Source organism: Cotesia glomerata, unplaced genomic scaffold (assembly GCF_020080835.1).
Source record: "Cotesia glomerata isolate CgM1 unplaced genomic scaffold, MPM_Cglom_v2.3 scaffold_32, whole genome shotgun sequence".
In the NCBI taxonomy this organism is placed as follows: Eukaryota; Metazoa; Arthropoda; class Insecta; order Hymenoptera; family Braconidae; genus Cotesia; species Cotesia glomerata.
In genome coordinates, this window is record NW_025403773.1 from 28,262 (window position 1) to 39,291 (window position 11,030).

The 11,030-nt window shown below is 38.6% G+C and overlaps 1 long non-coding RNA gene across 1 annotated transcript; it reads right to left on the reverse strand.

The window, feature by feature from the left end:
* Positions 1-10,012: 10,012 nt before the first annotated feature.
* Positions 10,013-10,538, reverse strand: LOC123274384. Its single transcript, XR_006511504.1, has 3 exons — positions 10,478-10,538; positions 10,152-10,400; positions 10,013-10,079 (listed from the first exon to the last, which is right to left on the reverse strand). It is a non-coding gene; the product is annotated as an uncharacterized LOC123274384 (long non-coding RNA).
* Between the last annotated feature and the right edge of the window lie 492 nt (positions 10,539-11,030).

Here is an 11,030-nt window from a genome sequence, read left to right on the forward strand (position 1 = left end):
TACAAATTTTCGTTGTTATGTTTTTTAAATTATTGAGACTTTGTAACTTTGAAAGATTCTATTAATATAGCTTTAGTTTTTTCTTTATTTAAGATTATATTTTTCGGAATTTTAAAATTTGTAAAATTAATCATTTTAAATTACATTCAATATTTACTTTCTAAGTTCTAGTAATTTATTAATTCGGAATGTTGTCAGTCTGACTAGTTGACTGCAACCCTATCTGTTTAGTTTAATCCCTGAATCTTTGAGCTTACCCGCGTTGCCAAATAAATTTGACAGCGTCACAAGGCCTCACTCGGTATATCTCTTGAACGAATCAACCGATGTTGACCAGATCAGCGGCGATAGACGTAGTTTTTCAAGGTTAAGAGCTGATTAGTTTTTGGAGTTGATCGATAAAGTTGTTTAAAAATTATTAAAAAAAAACCACTTTAAAAAAAAATTTTTTTCACAGTTTTTTTGAAATTTCTCGAAATCTATCAGTCCGAATCGATCCAAATTGTATTCAAAATCTAAATTTGGTCAAGCCAATGGGTCATTCCATGTCAAATCGACCAATAGTTGGAATCGACCCCTTTCGATTTGGACAAATTTTGGTCAGAAGTTTTCTTTTATCATATAACGAAGTTCTGCCAAAGGAAAAAAAAATAAAAAATTTTTTTTCAAAAGATATGCAAATTTAAAATTTCGCGATTTTTCCAGTTTTTCAATTTTGTTTTTGTAATATCTCGAACGCTATTATAGATACAGGAGTCGACTTTCGTTTGTTTGAAAGAGGACACTTGAAGCTATTGAAAAAATATTTTGGAAAAATTCCAAAAATGCAAAATTTGTCAAATTTTGAATTTTTGAAAATCGTCAAAAATGACGGTCGACTATAAATTTTTCGCTCAAATTTTTTTGTATACTACCTTGTACCAATCTCAAAAGATCCTTAAATTTTTAGAACTGTGTTTTTTGTTTTTTCAAAAATATGAATTTTTTAAATTTGTTAAAAAAAAAATTTTTCTTAAAATTTTTTTTTTTATTATTATCTTAATCAAGTTTGGCAAATCGCGTAATTTTGATATTTTGAACAGTTGAAATTTCATTTAGTGGCATAATGATGAGAAAAAAAACATTAATGGTATTTTTTTATTATTGGTTATTCATTTATTTAATAATGCATTTCAAGTGTAAGTTTACTTTACATTCTGTTACGAAAGTCTCCTTTCTTTAATTCTTCTTGTACTGTTGTTGCTCCTTTTCTTTTTCTTAACCTGAAAAATTTATGACTGAACCAAAAAATGTCATTAATGTTTTTTTTCTCATCATTATGCCACTAAATGAAATTTCAACTAGTTCAAAATATCAAAACTACGCGATTTGCCAAACTCGATTAAGATAAAAATAAAAAAAAAAAATTTTAAGAAAATTTTTTTTTTTTAACAAATTTCAAAAATTCATATTTTTGAAAAAACAGAAAACACAGTTCTAAAAATTTTAGGATCTTTTAAGATTGGTACAAGGTAGTATACAAAAAAATTTGAGCGAAAAATTTAGTGTCGACCGTCATTTTTGACGATTTTCAAAAACTCAAAATTTGACAAATTTGGCATTTTTTGGAATTTTTTTCCAAAATAATTTTTTTTCAATAGCTTCAAGTGTCCCCTTTCAAATAAACAAAAGTCCATTCTTGTATCTATAATAGCGTTCGAGGTATTACAAAAACAAAATTGAAAAACTGGAAAAATCGCGAAATTTTGAATTTACATATCTTTTGAAAAAAAATTTTTTATTTTTTTTCCTTTGGCAGAACTTCGTTATATAATAAAAGAAAACTTCTGACCAAAATTTGTCCAAATCGAAAGGGGTCGATTCCAACTATTGGTCGATTTGACATGAAATGACCCAATAATAATATATGACTTCTAAAAGACAACAAAATTTCTCTCGAGACCAACCAAAAAAAAGTTATTGTAATTAGACGAAACCGTTTTAAGCTACATTTTGGTATTTCTTGTGTTCGCAAATAAATAATGATTTGATTAAAAAAAAAAAGAGTGTAAAAATAGATTTTTATTGAAGTTATAGTGTTTACCCCGACTGCAATTTGCAAAAATATATACTACGAGCGCTTAAAAACCACTTTTTTATTAAATTATGTAAAAATAGTTATTAAAAAAAAATTTGTAAATGATCAGTGATTATTTTTTCATCGGGCAGTGTAATTTTTGTAGCATTTATATGCATATTATGTCTGTCAAATACAAATTATTGTGACAAAACACAGGATCTTGATTTTTAGGCGAGAGTAGAGCATACCTACGCTCACGCTTAAGGCATGCAAAAGTCCTTGACGTTATACATTATACTTAATATTTATAAAATGCGTCGTTGGTAATAATAACAAAGTGATTAGATGTTTTTAAACTAAAATAGAATAAAGTCAATTATGACGTATGATCTGTGTCTAATAAAAAAATTCATACTAAGCATTTCATTTAATAAATACACATACGTAAAAAAAAATAGTTATTTTTAATCAAGTAAATTATTGTACGCCTCACGCGTGAGCGTGTGGAAGTGCTATACTCTCGACATCTCGCTATAGGAGGATTTTGCAACATAAAATCGTTGATATGTCCCAATTTAGACACTAAATCAATAAAAAAAAATTAGAAAAACGGTAGACCCTGAAGGCCATCCGTGCAACTTCCCGCTAATTCCATACCTAGGTGAATAAAACTGCACTAATGACGTTTTTGAGCTCTTCGAGCTCAAAAATACAATTTATGTGTTATTTTGAGCTCTTCGAGCTCAAAAGTCAGATTGAAGTATCATAGAACAATATTTTTTAAATTTTCAAACTGCACTAACTTTTAAATGAATCAACCGATTTTCACGCGGTTGGCAGTGTTTGACGCAATTTTTTTAGTTTCATGAAAAATCTTCAAGTTTAAATTGATAAAACTAGAAAATATGCAGTAATTCCAAAAAAACACTTTTTAACTTCCCGCTAAGAAAATTGAAAATTTTCAAAAATCGAGAAGTTATTGGTTTTACCCCGTTTTTCGAAAATTGAGTTTTCATCAGATCTCGACGTTTTGAGGTCCTAGGAAGCTTCCCTGACTATTCCCGCGAGGGTGTCACTATGTATATATGTATGTATGTATGTATGTATGTATGTGTGTGTGTGTGTGTGTGTGTGTGTGTGTGTGTGTGTGTGTGTGTGTGTGTGTGTGTGTGTGTGTGTGTGTGTGTGTGTGTGTGTGTGTGTGTGTGTGTGTGTGTGTGTGTGTGTGTGTGTGTGTGTGTGTAAGTATGTCTAACCCCGCCTCTTATAACTTTTGAACGGTTCAACCGATTTCATCGCGGTTGGTGCCATTCGAAAGGGATTCGCCAAACTTAGATTTCCTGAAAATTTGAACCGATTTAGACCGATAGATTTTGAGAAATTTTGAGAAATCTAAAAAAAAATAGAAAAAAAAAATTTTTTCAGAAGTGGTTTTTTTGGAATATCTTTTAAACGACTCTACCGATCGATTCCAAAAACTAATCAGCTCTCAACCTTGAAAAACTACGTCGATCGCCTCTAATCCGGTCAAAATCGGTTGATTCGTTCGAGAGATATCGTGAACGAAAGAAAACCGAAAAAAGTGTTTTTTCGGAGTTACTCCGAAATTTTCAGTTTGATTAATTGAAACTTAGAAATTATTTATGAGGCTTAAAAAACTGCGTAGAATGCCGCCAACCGCGTAAAAATCGGTTCATTCATTCAAAGGTTATTGCGGTTTGAAAATTAAAAAAATAGTGTTCTATGAAACTTCTATCAGACTTTTGAGCTCAAAAACTCAAAAGCATAGAAAAGGTATCATTTTGAGCTCGGAGAGCTCAAAACAATACACAGATTGTATTTTTGAGCTCGAACAGCTCAAAAAAAACGTCCATGTATTAACGGAATCAGCGGGAAGTTGCAGGGATGGCCTTTAGGGTCAACCGCTTTCCTAATTTTTTTGGTTTTCTTTCGTTCATGATATTTCTTGAACGAATTAACCAATTTTGACCGGCTTGACGGCGGTCGACGTAATTTTTTCATGTTCATAGCTGATTAATTTTTGAAATCGATCAGTGCAGCCGTTTAAAAGTTATTCCAAAAAATGTCGGAGTTATATTAAAAAAACACTTGTTTCCAAATATTTTATCGAGGATATCTCTCGAACCAATCAACCGATTTCCACGTTTTTGGCGGCGATCAACGCGGGTTTTTAAGCTCTAAAATTATTTTATATCATAAAAAACGATCCGAGAAGAAATGAAGTTATGTCAAAAAAACACTTTTTTCGGTTTTCTTTCGTTCACGATATCTCTCGAAAGAATCAACCGATTATGACCGGATTAGCGACGATCGGCGTGATTTTTTAAGCTTAAGGGCAGATTAGTTTTTAAAGTTGATCGATAGAGCCGTTTAAAAGATATTCCAAAAAAACCACTTTCAAAAATGATTTTTTTCTTATTTTTTTTGAGATTTTTCACAATTTCTTAAAATCTATGAGTCCGAATCGGTTCAAATTCTTAGGAAATCTAAGTTTGAGGGAACTCTATAGAACGCCGTTTAGTACGTTCCGATCGGTTCAGTCGTTCAAAAGTTATAAGCGAGTCACATAGTCACACCCACACACACACACACACACACACACACACACACACACACACACACACACTCGGGGCAGAAGAGATACTGCTACCGGGCGCGTCTCCCCGAGCGGATGAGAGAACGCTCGCTGTCCTTGGATGACACTGAATCTCTTAGTTGACAAGGTACAGAGGGTAGGAGCTCAATAAAATACGCTCCCGTCGACGAAACTCCCCTTTATGGGTTGGTCACACAAACTGACCTAGCAAGAAGAAGATCGTTCATTGTTGTAACCCACTGGGAGTGTCCGGAACCTGTGTTGTAGTTTCCGACGAAGCAGGCCACGGCTAATGTGAGCTTGCTTTGCCAAAGTGTAAGTTACAGCAGTAGATCAGAAGCCAGCCACCTCGGGCCTTGATCAGGGAGTACGCAGTGAGAGCTAGAGATCGGAATCTTCACCGCTCCGAGCGATTCTAGTCCCTCCGTGTATTCCGGGACTGGTTAAGTGTCGACTAGGCCTCAGGGAACTGGGGTAGAAGTACTATCTCCGAGGGTACACCCGTTCCTAGTTATGACAACCCGCTCCACTCCGTACGATGCGCTGGTAAATCAAAAAAGTATGAGTAATTTACAGGAAACAAACAAGAGTGGAAACGGGCTACATGCCCAACAAGCAGCAATTGACGCAAGCGCTGAAATGAAGCGTTCGCAAGCGCTCAAACGCCTTGAAAAGCTGATCAGTGAGTTGAATGATTTCGTCCAACCAAAGGTCAACATTCACAAAGAGATAAAGGCCAAGACGACTGGTGTAGCTAACGCCCTTCGAAGGTTTGAGAAGCTGGACGAGGAGTGGCGCTCATCATTGCAGCGCATTTCCCATGCTACACCGGAGAAAGCCTGTCAGGCTGTCGTCGTGACTGACGAAGCAATGGACACCGCAGCTGAAGGTGACGGTGAATCAGTCGCGGAAGACAAAAGTAAAGCCAGCAGCAAGTCAGGTAAGAGAAAAGATCGACCTTCTCCTGACCCAGCAATCAGCCAAGTCGTGAAGAAAAAGGATTTGAAGAAAAGCCCTCCGCAAGGAGCGGCAGTACGAAGCGACGAGCAGGAAAAAGCGTCGGTTTGGCAAAAAGTTCAGTCCAAGAAAGAACTAAAGTGACAGAAGAAAGACGTGCTCCCAAAACAGATGACAAAGGAGCCCCGATCTGAACCCAAGCGAAAGAAACCGCGGAAATGGATCAGACCGGATTCCCTCATCATCCGGCTGACAGAGAAAGCAAAGAACGCCGAGATCCTGCGCCGAATAAAACAGGACGTCCCTGATGATCAGGTCCGTAGTACGGTAGAGAAGATCCATAAGACCAATGCTGGAGATATGCTGATAACTCTTTCGAGGAAGAACACCGACAAAGGCCAAACATTGAGAAAGACCATTGCAGACATACTGAAAGAAGACGTAAGAGTAACCTGCAAAGGACCACAGGAGGTAATTGAGATCCGAGACGTCGATGATGACACAACGAAGGACTACATCAAGGGTGCCCTACAAAAGGAAGCTGGAGATGGCTGTGAGATACTACTAGAGGCAATCACGATCCGTAAGGCCTATAGAGGTACTCAAATTGCCACAGTAATTCTACCAGCAGCAACAGCACAGAAACTACTGGATGGAAGTAGCAAAATCCGGATTGGTTGGGTTAATTGCCGAATAAGGGCAACGAAGAGACCTATTCAATGCTTTCAATGCTGGCACTTCGGCCATCGTGGATCCCAGTGCAGAAGCAAGGTGGACCGGTCGAAGCTTTGCATCAGGTGCGGACAAGAAGGGCACAAGATTGCTGATTGTAAAAATCCAGCCAAATGTGCATTATGTGCTGAGATTGAAAGTGCAGAGAATGTTGCCCACCATGCCGGTACTTATAAGTGCCCGTTATTTCAGGAGGCACTCCAGAAGTTGACGAACAAACAAACATGAGGATACTGCAGCTCAATCTCAACCATTGTGAGGCAGCGCATGACCTGCTCATGCAATCCGTGCGAAAACTAGAGCTTGACTTGGTACTGATAGCAGAGCCATATAAACACCTGAGTACCCAACCCTGGGAATCTGACAGCTCATCCAAAGCTGTCATCTAGTCATGTGGCAAGCTCCCTTTCCAAAATTCAGTCGAAAACAGCAATGCTGGCTTTGTAGCAGTATCAGTAGAGGGCATCCGCTTCTATAGCTGTTACGCACCACTTAGCCTCTCTACTGTTGAATTCACCGCATTTCTGGATCGACTTACCGAGGACGCGAAGCATTACCACCCAATGGCAATAGCCGGGGACTTCAACGCCTGGGCAGTAGACTGGGGCAGCAAGCATACAAACGCGCGAGGAAAGGAACTACTAGAAGCCTTTTCTACATTAGATGTAGTACTGCTCAACAGTTGTGATACACCAACCTACACCAAAGGAGACGCAAGTTCTATTGTAGATCTCACTTTCGTCAGTAGCAACCTCAACAGAGGTAATATCAACTGGAAGGTGATGGATATAAACACAGCCAGCGACCACAACGCGATTCTCTGGGAAATATCAAACGTCCAGAGCCCGAGAAGACCTAAAAAGCAACTTAACACCATTGGTTGAAAGGTAAAATATTCTGCTGCGCAGAAGAGAAGACCAAGGACCTGATGAAAAGAGTGACCCAGGCTTGTGACGCCAGTATGTCTCGTAGACGTGGCATGAACACAAGACCTTCCGTTCACTGGTGGAACGACCACATCAGCGCCCTTCGTAAAGAGTGTCATCAGAAGAGAAGAATATCTCAGCGTGGCTACCGACGACCTAACTCTGTGGAGCTGGTCGCAGAGTACAAAAAAGCCCGTCGATCCCTGAACACAGCCATCAAAGATAGCAAAAAAAAAAATGCTGGAAGGAGCTCATCAACGAGGTGGACAGAGATCTGTGGGGTAGGCCGTACAAGGTCGTCATGACCCATCTTAAAAACCAGTTATTGCCATCACCCACGTATCCTCAACTCCTACAGAAGATCGTAAACGCGTTGTTCCCCGAAAAAAGCGAGTTTAACTACCTATTAGCGCAGAATGAAATGGATGACATTCCATCTGTCACGGAGGAAGAACTGATGGAGGCTTGTAATCGTGTAGGGAACAATAAAGCGCTGGGATTGGACGGGGTCCCCAATATTACTTTAAAAACAACTATAAAAGCAGTGCCATCATTGTTCCTGGACGTTTACGACACATGCCTCAAGAAAGGGATTTTCCCTCGGAAGTGGAAGCAGCAACGACTAGTACTACTTCCAAAAGGGAAAAAGCCACCAGAAGAACCGTCATCTTATCGACCACTTTGTATGTTAGACACGGCAGGTAAGATATTTGAGCGTATAATCCACCAAAGAATAGAAGCAGTTGTCGATCCACTCCTGGCAGATAACCAGTATGGTTTTCGGAAAGGACGATCAACCCTGGACGCAATCAATCTGGTTGTTGCAACGGCCAAGGAGGCAATCGAAGGGATCAGATGGAAGGGTGGAGCGAAGAAGTACTGCCTGGTGGCCACTTTGGACATCAAAAATGCCTTCAACTCCGCCAACTGGGACTGCATTATGCAAGCCCTGGAAGAGAAAAACGTACCAGGATACCTACGTAGGATAGTGGCTAGCTACTTCACGGACAGAATCCTGAGATACGACACGAAGAATGGTCCAAAAGAGTATGATATTACCGGAGGTGTACCCCAGGGTTCCGTTCTGGGTCCACTTCTGTGGAATGTCATGTATGATGGCCTGCTGAGACTGACTCTTCCAAGAAGTGTCAAGCTTGTTGCATATGCAGATGATGTAGCTGTCGTAATCGTTGCTAAACACCTAGATGAGATAAACCACATGTTCGGTATCACCTTTGAGAAAGTTAACCGGTGGATGGACTCAATGAATCTACAACTGGCTAAACAGAAGACTGAGGCTGTGCTTATTACCAGCAGAAAAGTGATAGAGACCATAAAGCTGAAAGTCGGAGAACAAGAAATCACATCACAACCATATATCCGATATCTGGGAGTGATGCTTGATGCCCGACTCAACTTTAAGCAGCAAGTCGAACACGTGAGTGCAAAAGCATCAGCAGTGGTAGCTAGCTTAGCACGACTGATGCCAAACGTCGGAGGCCCAAAGCAGAGCAGAAGACTACTGCTATCATCTGTAGTCACATCAATGCTCACTTACGGAATATCTATCTGGGCGGACGCACTAGAGAAGCAAGAATCATGGAGAAAGGCTGGACCAGTCTACCGTCTGAGTGCCTTAAGAGTAGCGAGCGCCTTCCGCACAATATCTATGGAAGCAGTGTGTGTCATTTCCGGAACTTTGCCTCTCAGAGTCTTAGCTGAGGAAAGACGGATCCTTTACCAACGAAAGAAGTCAACCACACTAAGCGCTGAGGAGCTTAGAACAGAAGAACGGCAGAAGAGCATAAGTCGATGGCAACTACAGTGGGATGCCACAGTGAAGGGTAGGTGGACGCATCGTCTCATATCAAGGATCAACGTTTGGCTAAACCGGAGTCACGGTGAGGTCAACTATTATCTTACGCAGATGTTATCAGGACACGGCTGTTTCCGGGCGTATCTCCACCGCTTTAAGCATGATAATTCCCCAGAGTGCCCGTCCTGCCCAGGAGTCAATGAAGATGCAGAGCACGTCTTCTTTGAGTGCCCACGTTTTTATCCACAGCGAGATGAGCTGGAGAATATCCTGAAGAGGAAAATCCAACCAGAGACAATAGTAGAAGCAATGCTGTCATCAGAGGCTGCCTGGAACGCCACAAACACGTTTGTCACGGAAGTCCTCTCAGACCTGCGGTCCATAGAAAGAAGAAGAGCGAATGACGCCAATTAGAAGGAGGAAAGAATAACACCTTAGCCACCAGAAGAAAGAGCAGTAGCTAGATCCTCCCCTCACGAAGTAATGCCTGACGGCGGTTTCCATGAGGGATTAGGGGAAAGAGGGAAAGGGGTTTAGGGTTTAGTGGGTAGGGGCGCTAGCGTCGAGTTTTAGTATGACACTGCGTCGAGTCGCCACATATCCAGACCAAACAGCTATGCCTAGAATCCGTAAAAAGGATTCCCCCCCCCCTTAAAAAAAAAAAAAAACACACACACACACACACACACACATAGTGACAACCTCGCGGGGATAGTCAGAGAAGCTTCCCGTGACCTTCAAACGTCGAGATGATGAAAACTCGATTTTTGCAAAACGGGGTGAAAACAATAACTTCCCGATTTTTGAAAATCTTCGATTTTCTTAGCGGAAAGTTAAAAGTATGTTTTGAAAACTAGAAATATTCAATTATAACGTCAGCGTATTTTTGTATTTATTTTTGTTTCGTATATTCAGTTTAAATCGTGATTATTCTTCATCTTTTTTAAAAAATGAATCGTTTTGAATTAGACTCTGCAACAAAATAAAAATTCAATAAACAACAAAAAAAAATTTTTAATAAATAAAAAAAATTAATGATGATACCTGGTAAACATAAATTTTTAGAAACACCAACAAATTTATCATTACATTTACAGTGAAAATCAACGCAGGAAGAATTATGAGTAGTGCATTGACTGTCATTCCAGCAATAACCTTTCAAACCTGGTGAACACGTTGATCTATTTATTGAAACATTATTGTTTTTGCAACAACATTTTTTATCAGCATTGCAAGTATAATGCCAAGGATCGCCGCAATCTAATACTTGATCACAAGAGTAGAAATAATTATCTGAAATAATTATTTTAATCAATTATCTATCATGTATTTCTTTTATCAAGTATTTGAATTTATTCTTTATTAATTACCTGGTCTGCATTGAGTTTCTGAAATAGGGCTGAAATTATTCTGGCATTTGCACTGGTTGTCTATGCATATAGTTGAATTTAATCGACAGTCATCATTTCTTAAACAATCTCCATACAAAGAAGGAAGACATTCGAATTTATTTACAGAGTAGTATTTTTTTCTGCAAACACATATTTTATCCCTGGTGGAACATTCTGAATTTTTTATCGCTACCAAGCAATCTTGGTTATTTTGACATGTTAATCCCAGATGAACTTTATGTAATTATAATTGAAAATAAATAATATTAATCTCAATTTTCTTATTTTTACTATCCCTGATTCAGAAAGATGATTTGAAATGATTACCTTCATGTTAATTGTATATGGGTGATTCTCTGTAAGGATGTTTTTTGCTGTCCCAGGAATTTTTTTATTAGAAAAATTGTTATTTTGTTACTAAAAAAAATTTATTACAAAAGTAAAAAAACATTTCTATTTGGAGCATTGAAAACTAAAATGAAATAAATTTTGGTTTTTTTGCTATAAATTCGTTAACCACCAAAATGACAGT